The 6,724-nt window shown below is 41.9% G+C and overlaps 1 long non-coding RNA gene across 1 annotated transcript in view; it reads right to left on the bottom strand.

Annotated features, from left to right (window-relative positions):
- Positions 1 to 4,327: 4,327 nt before the first annotated feature.
- The window catches only part of LOC119467002, a 7,080-nt gene continuing 4,683 nt past the window's right edge, over positions 4,328 to 6,724 (bottom strand). Inside the window, exon 2 of the long non-coding RNA XR_005195514.1 lies at positions 4,328 to 4,581. This is a non-coding gene — a long non-coding RNA (uncharacterized LOC119467002). The remainder of the gene's footprint in view (positions 4,582 to 6,724) is intronic.

Below are 6,724 nucleotides of genomic sequence, written 5' to 3'. Positions count from 1 at the left end.
CCCTAGTACTGTACACTGAGAAAGCCTGAGTGCTGTGAAACAAAACTAGAACCAGCAGATGTTGTTCTGATTGTGGGTTTTTTTTTTTTGAGATAAGAGTCTCACTCCCATCACGCAGGCTGGAGTACAGTGGTGCAATCATGGCTCACTGCAGCCTCCATCTCCCGGGTTTAGGTGATCTCCCAACCTCAGCCTTTTGAGTAACTGGGAGGACTACAGGCACATGCCATCATGCCTGGATGATTGTTGTATTTTTTTTTTTGTAGAGACAGGGTTTTGCCATATTGTTCAGGCTGGTCTCGAACTCCTGAGCTCAAGCAATCCATCTGCCTTGGCCTCCCAAAGTGTTGGGATTACAGGCGTGAGCCATCGTGCCTGGCCAGATTGTGGCTTCTAAATACCATCCACCACTTAAAGGAATCAGGGCTCCTTGGTAGGGTGCCAGATTTGGCAAATGAAAATAAAGCAAATATTTAGCAAAGAAGATATTATTGCATGTGACGTACATGCAATATATATTTACCTGAAATTCAAATTTAACTGACTACCCTGTATTTTATGCAGCAACTTTACCCCTTGGAGATATGATTGATTCCAACACTGGGCCAGGGAAGGTACAAGAAGAGTCAGAACATTTTTTTTTATACAAGAAAAAAGGTAAATAATCAAGGGATGAAATGACACAGACATCATTTTAAAGGGACTCCCATTAGCCAAATATGGGAGCAATTTAAGCATAAAAATAAATAAATAATAATAACAGGTTATAAACCATTGAACAAAATAGGAAACCATGAGGCTAATAGGAATAAAACAATAAAATAGAAGTTTGATGAGGAATTGAATATTTATCTAGATCTAAATATCTCCACACAAAATACTTATTAATTCCATATGGACAAAATAGTAACTTCATTGTGAAGAAGCCTGGTAGATACCATTTTAATCAAGTGATTAAAGTGAACATCATGACTGACAGAATAAATTGAAATTGAGCATCATCTGATAATATGCAGTAAAAACGTACAGTGATGAGCATCATCACTTTGGTGACGTTCCTGTTAAAAACAAACATGTTGAAACTGAGTGATGTTCCATAATAACTAGTTGTAATCTTCAAAGGTACTGAGGTCATGAAAGTCAAAGAAAAACTGAGGAAATGTTTCAGAGAAAGGACACCAAAGACATGTGACAATTGGATGTATCACATATTCTAAAAAGGATCCATTATTTTTGTTATAAGAAATATTATCGGGATAATTGATCAAACAATGGGATTGCAGGATTAGATATTATTAATTATCAAGTTCGGGAGGCTGAGGCAGGAGAATTGCTTGTACTCAGGAGGTGGAGGACACAGTGGGCTGAGATTGCACCACTGTACTCCAGCCTGGGCAACGGAGCGAGACTCCATCTCCAAAACAAAACAAAACAAAACAAAACGTGTTTTGCAACGACGATGTAAGGGACTCAAAGCTAACTATCTGGAGACCACAAACTCATACATTAAAAAATACTCCTGAAATTAAATTGCTAGAGTTTTTACCCACAAAAAGCAAAAAAAGGAGACTCAACATATTACTGACACTTGCATGCAAAGCATTTGGGGAAATTGCCGTTTAAAGGAAAAACGAATAGCAGTTACCTCTGAGGTTTAGAAAGTGGCATTTCATCTCTTAGGTAGATGGTCCTTTTGTTTAATAAAAACATCTTTATGGGTGTGTCAGACACTGGTAACTTTCTACCCTATAACTATTCTTCCTTCTTTCTTTATTAACAGAACTCAAACCTCACTTTGGACAACCATGCTCAGGGCCTTCTCAGCCTTCTTTAGAGCTGGGTATGGACTTAAGATACCACTCTATCAAGGAGAGCTAAACAGAGTGTGCTGGAAATACTGGGAAAATAATCAGTGTGGATGTGACACCGGAGGATTGGCAGCTTTTTTGCAAGTCATCAGGTAACGGGTTTAATGATAAAAGTCAACATGACATGGATGGCAATAAAGACGGCAAAGCAAGAGAAATACCCTGGATATGTGACGGTATTATGAATATCATGGTATATTGTTGTAATGTTCAATGTTTCTGTATTTTTGTGTGTGTGTGTGTGAGATGGGATCTCATTCTGTTGCCCATGCTGGAGTGCAGTGGATGGGACAATCACGGCTTACTGCAACCTCAACCTCCCTGGGTCAGGTAATCCTCCTATGTCAGCCTCTCGAGTAGCTGGGATTACAGGTGTGTGCTACTACACCCAGCTAAGTTTTGTATTTTTTGTAGAGATGGGGGTTTCACGGTTTTGCCCAGGCTGGTCTCGAATTCCTGGGCTCAAGCAATCCATCTGCATTGACCTCTCAAAGTGCTGGGATTACAGAGATGAGTCACCATGTGAGGCCATGTTTCTATATTTTTAAAAACTGTCACAATGAAAATTTGAAAAATGACAAATAGGATTGAAGGTTTCTAGAATGCCATTTGTTTATCCTGAGAACATCCTCAGAAAATATAGATCAAATAATTTTACTTTTTCTGAGATGAAGTTTCACTCTTGCTGGCCAGGCTGGAGTGCAATGGTGCGATCTTGGCTTACCACAATCTCTCTGTCCGGGGTTCAAGTGATTCTCCTGCCTCAGCCTCCTAAATAGCTTGGATTACAGGCATGCACCATCACGCCCAGCTAATTTTTGTATTATTAGTAGAGATGGGGTTTTACTATGTTAGCCAGGCTGGTCTGGAACTCCTGACCTCAAGTGATCCGTCCATCTCGGCCTCCCAAAGTGCTGAGATTACAGGTGTGAGTCACCATGCCTGGCCTAGATCAAATAATTTTGGATGGTAGTGGCTGGGGTCAAGTATTGAGCCTGGCACAGTCTAGGTATCAGACTGTATGCTCCATGAAGGTAGGGACAAGTTCTTTTTTTCCCTCTTCTTATCACTGAATGTCTAGCACTTCGCTCTAGTGTTAGAAAATAGTAGGTGAGGCCGGGCGTGGTGGCTCACACCTGTAATCCAAGCACTCTGGAGGCCAAGACAGGCGGATCACCTGAGGTCAGGAGTTCAAGAACAGCCTGACCAACATGGTGAAATTCCATCTTTTTTTAATAAAGAAAGAAAGAATAAAAAATAAAAAAAAGAAAATAGTAGGTGATAGTAAGATTTTACTAACTCAATACATCACTATCTTTTAGAAGTTAAAACAAAAATTTACTAATAATATTTATAATAGCTTGTCCCTTTGGTAATTCCCTATTGTTCATTCAATAATTTAACTTTGAATCTCACGCGAGAACATTTTAAAGCCTTTGTTCTACAAGATTAGTTACATTTAAGCCTACCTTAACCTTTTTACAGTTATTTTTAAACCTTTTTACTCAATTTTTAATTTTAAAAAAGCTGGATTTTATCAATAAAAATATTTCATGACTATTTATGACAAAACCAGCTGGCTTGTATCCTGAAGGATTCCTCTGAAGCTTTAAGGTTACATTTTCAACAATTATAAATGATTCAAAGTTATTTTATTTTCTATTAAAACCAGTAGTCATCTATTATTAATTTTCAGAATTTATCTTTTTTTGCAAACCCTGATGATCAGAAAGGTAACACAGGGGAAATCTCATCATTAGTCTCTAAGTTTTCCAGGTTGATTTGTATTTTTATTGTTTTATTTATTTATTTTATTTTATCATTTTATGACAAAGTCTTACTCTGTTGCCCAGGCTGGAGTGCAGTGGCATGATCTCAGCTCACTGCAACCTCTGCTTCCTGTGTTCAAGCAATTCTCCTGCCTCAGCCTCCCGAGTAGCTGGGATTACAGGTGCATGCCACCACACCAAGGTAATTTTTGTATTTTTAGTAGAGACGGGGTTTCACCATTTTGACCAGGCTAGTTTCAAACTCCTGATCTCAAATGATCTGCCTGCCTTAGCCTCTCAAAGTGCTGAGATTATAGGCATGAGCCACTGTGCCTGGCCTGTTCTTGTATTTTAAAATATCATTAAATTCTGAGAGCCTCTAACATTTTACAGTACTACAAATTTATTAAGAAACTCATCACCAAATCCAAGGGCATTCCTGCAACATTTGATGCTGTTTTATTTGGTAAAACTCTTTTCTCAGCTATTAAGGAAGTATGGTGATTCTTTGAAGAAGCAATGGGAACCAGTGACAGATTGGCCATAAAGGATAAAGGCGACAGTAGAGAAACTTAATTTTTTTAAAGCAAGTTTTCTTCAATTTAACCCATTTTTAGTGCTATTATTTATATTGATCTTTATTTTTTTTAAATTTCCATTTGTATCAATATTAATTTGATCCCAAATCTGTTAGGCTTAAAATAGGCTTTATTCAATTGTAGAATAAGAGGGCTGCCATGTGGAAATGAACAATATTCTATAGATCTTGGGAATTAATTTACCTTATTTTTCCAGAAGACAGAGTCAGTGTGATATAATGGCAAGCGTACTGTATTTGAAGACTTGGGGTGGAGTCCAGGCTTCCTATTTACTTGCCCTCCTGACTCTGGGTAAGTCAATTTCTCTGGGTCTCACCTTCCTCCAGTTTTAAAATATCACTGATTCTAAACAAAGAAAGCAGAGAAAAGACATTAATGAAAATAATCAAATATAGTATGTTGGGAAAATAGGCCAGGCAGTGACATGGATGGTATGTATTTTATGTTAATGAGTGGAATTTAAAAAATCCATAAATCGTAGCAGAAATGTTAGGAGGAAAGAAAAAGCCACTGTGACTTTTAAAAAATCAGTGAACCTGGGAAATGAAAAAATATATGCAGGGAAAACAATTACTGACATGGTTGCCTTGAGAAAAATACAAACCAACAAAAAGTTTAGTTGCAGAGATTCAAGAGAATTAAAATTTTCTTTATATTCTCAAAGGAAATAAAAATACAACAAAAATAAAAACCACCATGAGGGGTTGCTGGCAATCACCTAATAGTTGAAAAATTACATTATTTTGGATGGTAAAGAAATAAAAAAGCCCTACAGGTCCACTTTTAAGAAGTTTATTAGCTGGGTGTGGTGGTACATCCCTGTGGCCTCAGTTACTTGGAATATTGAGGTGGGAAAATCCATTGAGCCCAGGTTGGGGCTGTAGTGGGCTGTGTTCACATCAATGCACTCCACCCTGGGTGACAGGGTGACTTTGTCTCAAAAAAAAGGAAAAAGAAAAAAAGTTTATAGGGTGGGCATGGTGGCTCACACCTGTAATTCTAGCACTTTGGGAGGCTGAGGCTGGACGATTGCTTGAGTCCTGGCAGTGGAGACCAGCCTGGGCAATATAGTGAGACCCTGTCTCTATAAACAATAAAAAAATTAGAGGGGTGATGGCATGTGCCTATAGCCTTAGCTACTTGAGAGGTGGAGGCAGAAGGATCGCTTGAGTCCAGGAGTTGGAGACCTAAGTGAGCTATGATTGAACTACTCTACTCCAGCCTTTGTGACAGAGTAAAACTCTGTCTCAAAAAAAAAAAACACCAAAAGTTTATAATCAAATTAATAATAATAAACCTAGGTAAACTATAATTATTCTTATTTTGGAAGGAACTTGTCCCAGATTTAACTCATTTGGTGGCATTATTGATGGCCGTGGCGGCTGTTCAGAGCAGCCACTGCCATCATGCTGGCTGCAGTGGGGATGTGTGAGTGGTAGTGCCAGTTGTGAGACCCGCGTTCCTGCGGTGACCACTGTGCTGTCCCTCACCCGGCCACCCATCCTTGCATAGCTGGGCTGCACCCGCTCCCAGGCTTGGAACCTCCACTGCTCCAGACCCAGGCCCTGCATCACTGCTCTTGCCCACTGCCACTGCGGGGAGCACTTGGGGAGGAGGTGGACAGTCCCCAGAGCCCGCCCCTGGGAGAACACTGGAACACGCTGCCCTGGGGACTGCTGTGATGGGGCAAGGTTGAGCTGCTTGCCAGCATGGGAGCAGCGTGGTCAGGCAGGGAGAGGTGGGCAGAGAGGAGCCTAGCGAGGACCTGGAGTCCCCGCCCTAGGTTGCAAGGAGGCACAGCTGGGGCTGTACACTCCATGGAGCAGGTGGGAGCCCCACTCTCCTGGGCACAGGACCAGGGCAACTGCAATCTGCACCCTGGTGGGGAGGAAAGGGAAGGAAGGTCCTCTTACACCTGCAGGCCCAGGTTGTCCGTTTCCACTGGCTGGCTTCTCCCTGCTCCCAGTGCCTACTCAGATCTCGGAGCCAGATTGGGGCCAAGCCCGGGCACTGTCACAGCCCAGCTGGGTATATGTAGGCTTGGGGGAGTGCTGACATGCCAGCCCCCTGCCGCCTCTGCCCCCTCTAGATGTTGGGCACCAATAAGCATGGGAGGGAAGCAAGGGTTGGCAGGGCTGAGGGCAGCTCTGCACTGGCCCCACAGGCACCCCTCTGCAGGAATAGCCTGGGCGCCACGAAAAGTGGTAGGAGGCTGGGCATGGGGGCTCGTGCCTGTAATCCCAGCACTTTGGGAGGCCGAGGTGGGCGGATTACGAGGTCAGGAGTTCGAGACCAGCCTGACCAACATGGAGAAACCCTGTCTCTACTAAAAATACAAAATTAGCTGAGTATAGTGGCACATGCCTGTAATCCCAGCTACTCTGAAGGCTGAGGCAGCCTTGAACCCGGGAGGTATAGGTTGCAGTGAGCCAAGATTGCACCATTGCACTCCAGCCTGGGCAACAAGAGCGAAATTCTGTCTCAAAAA

The sequence above is a fragment of the Cebus imitator genome, unplaced genomic scaffold (assembly GCF_001604975.1).
Source record: "Cebus imitator isolate Cc_AM_T3 unplaced genomic scaffold, Cebus_imitator-1.0 Scaffold251, whole genome shotgun sequence".
NCBI classification, from domain to species: Eukaryota; Metazoa; Chordata; class Mammalia; order Primates; family Cebidae; genus Cebus; species Cebus imitator.
Note: the sequence above shows the minus strand (reverse complement) of the source record. Positions and strands in the feature narration are given on the sequence as shown.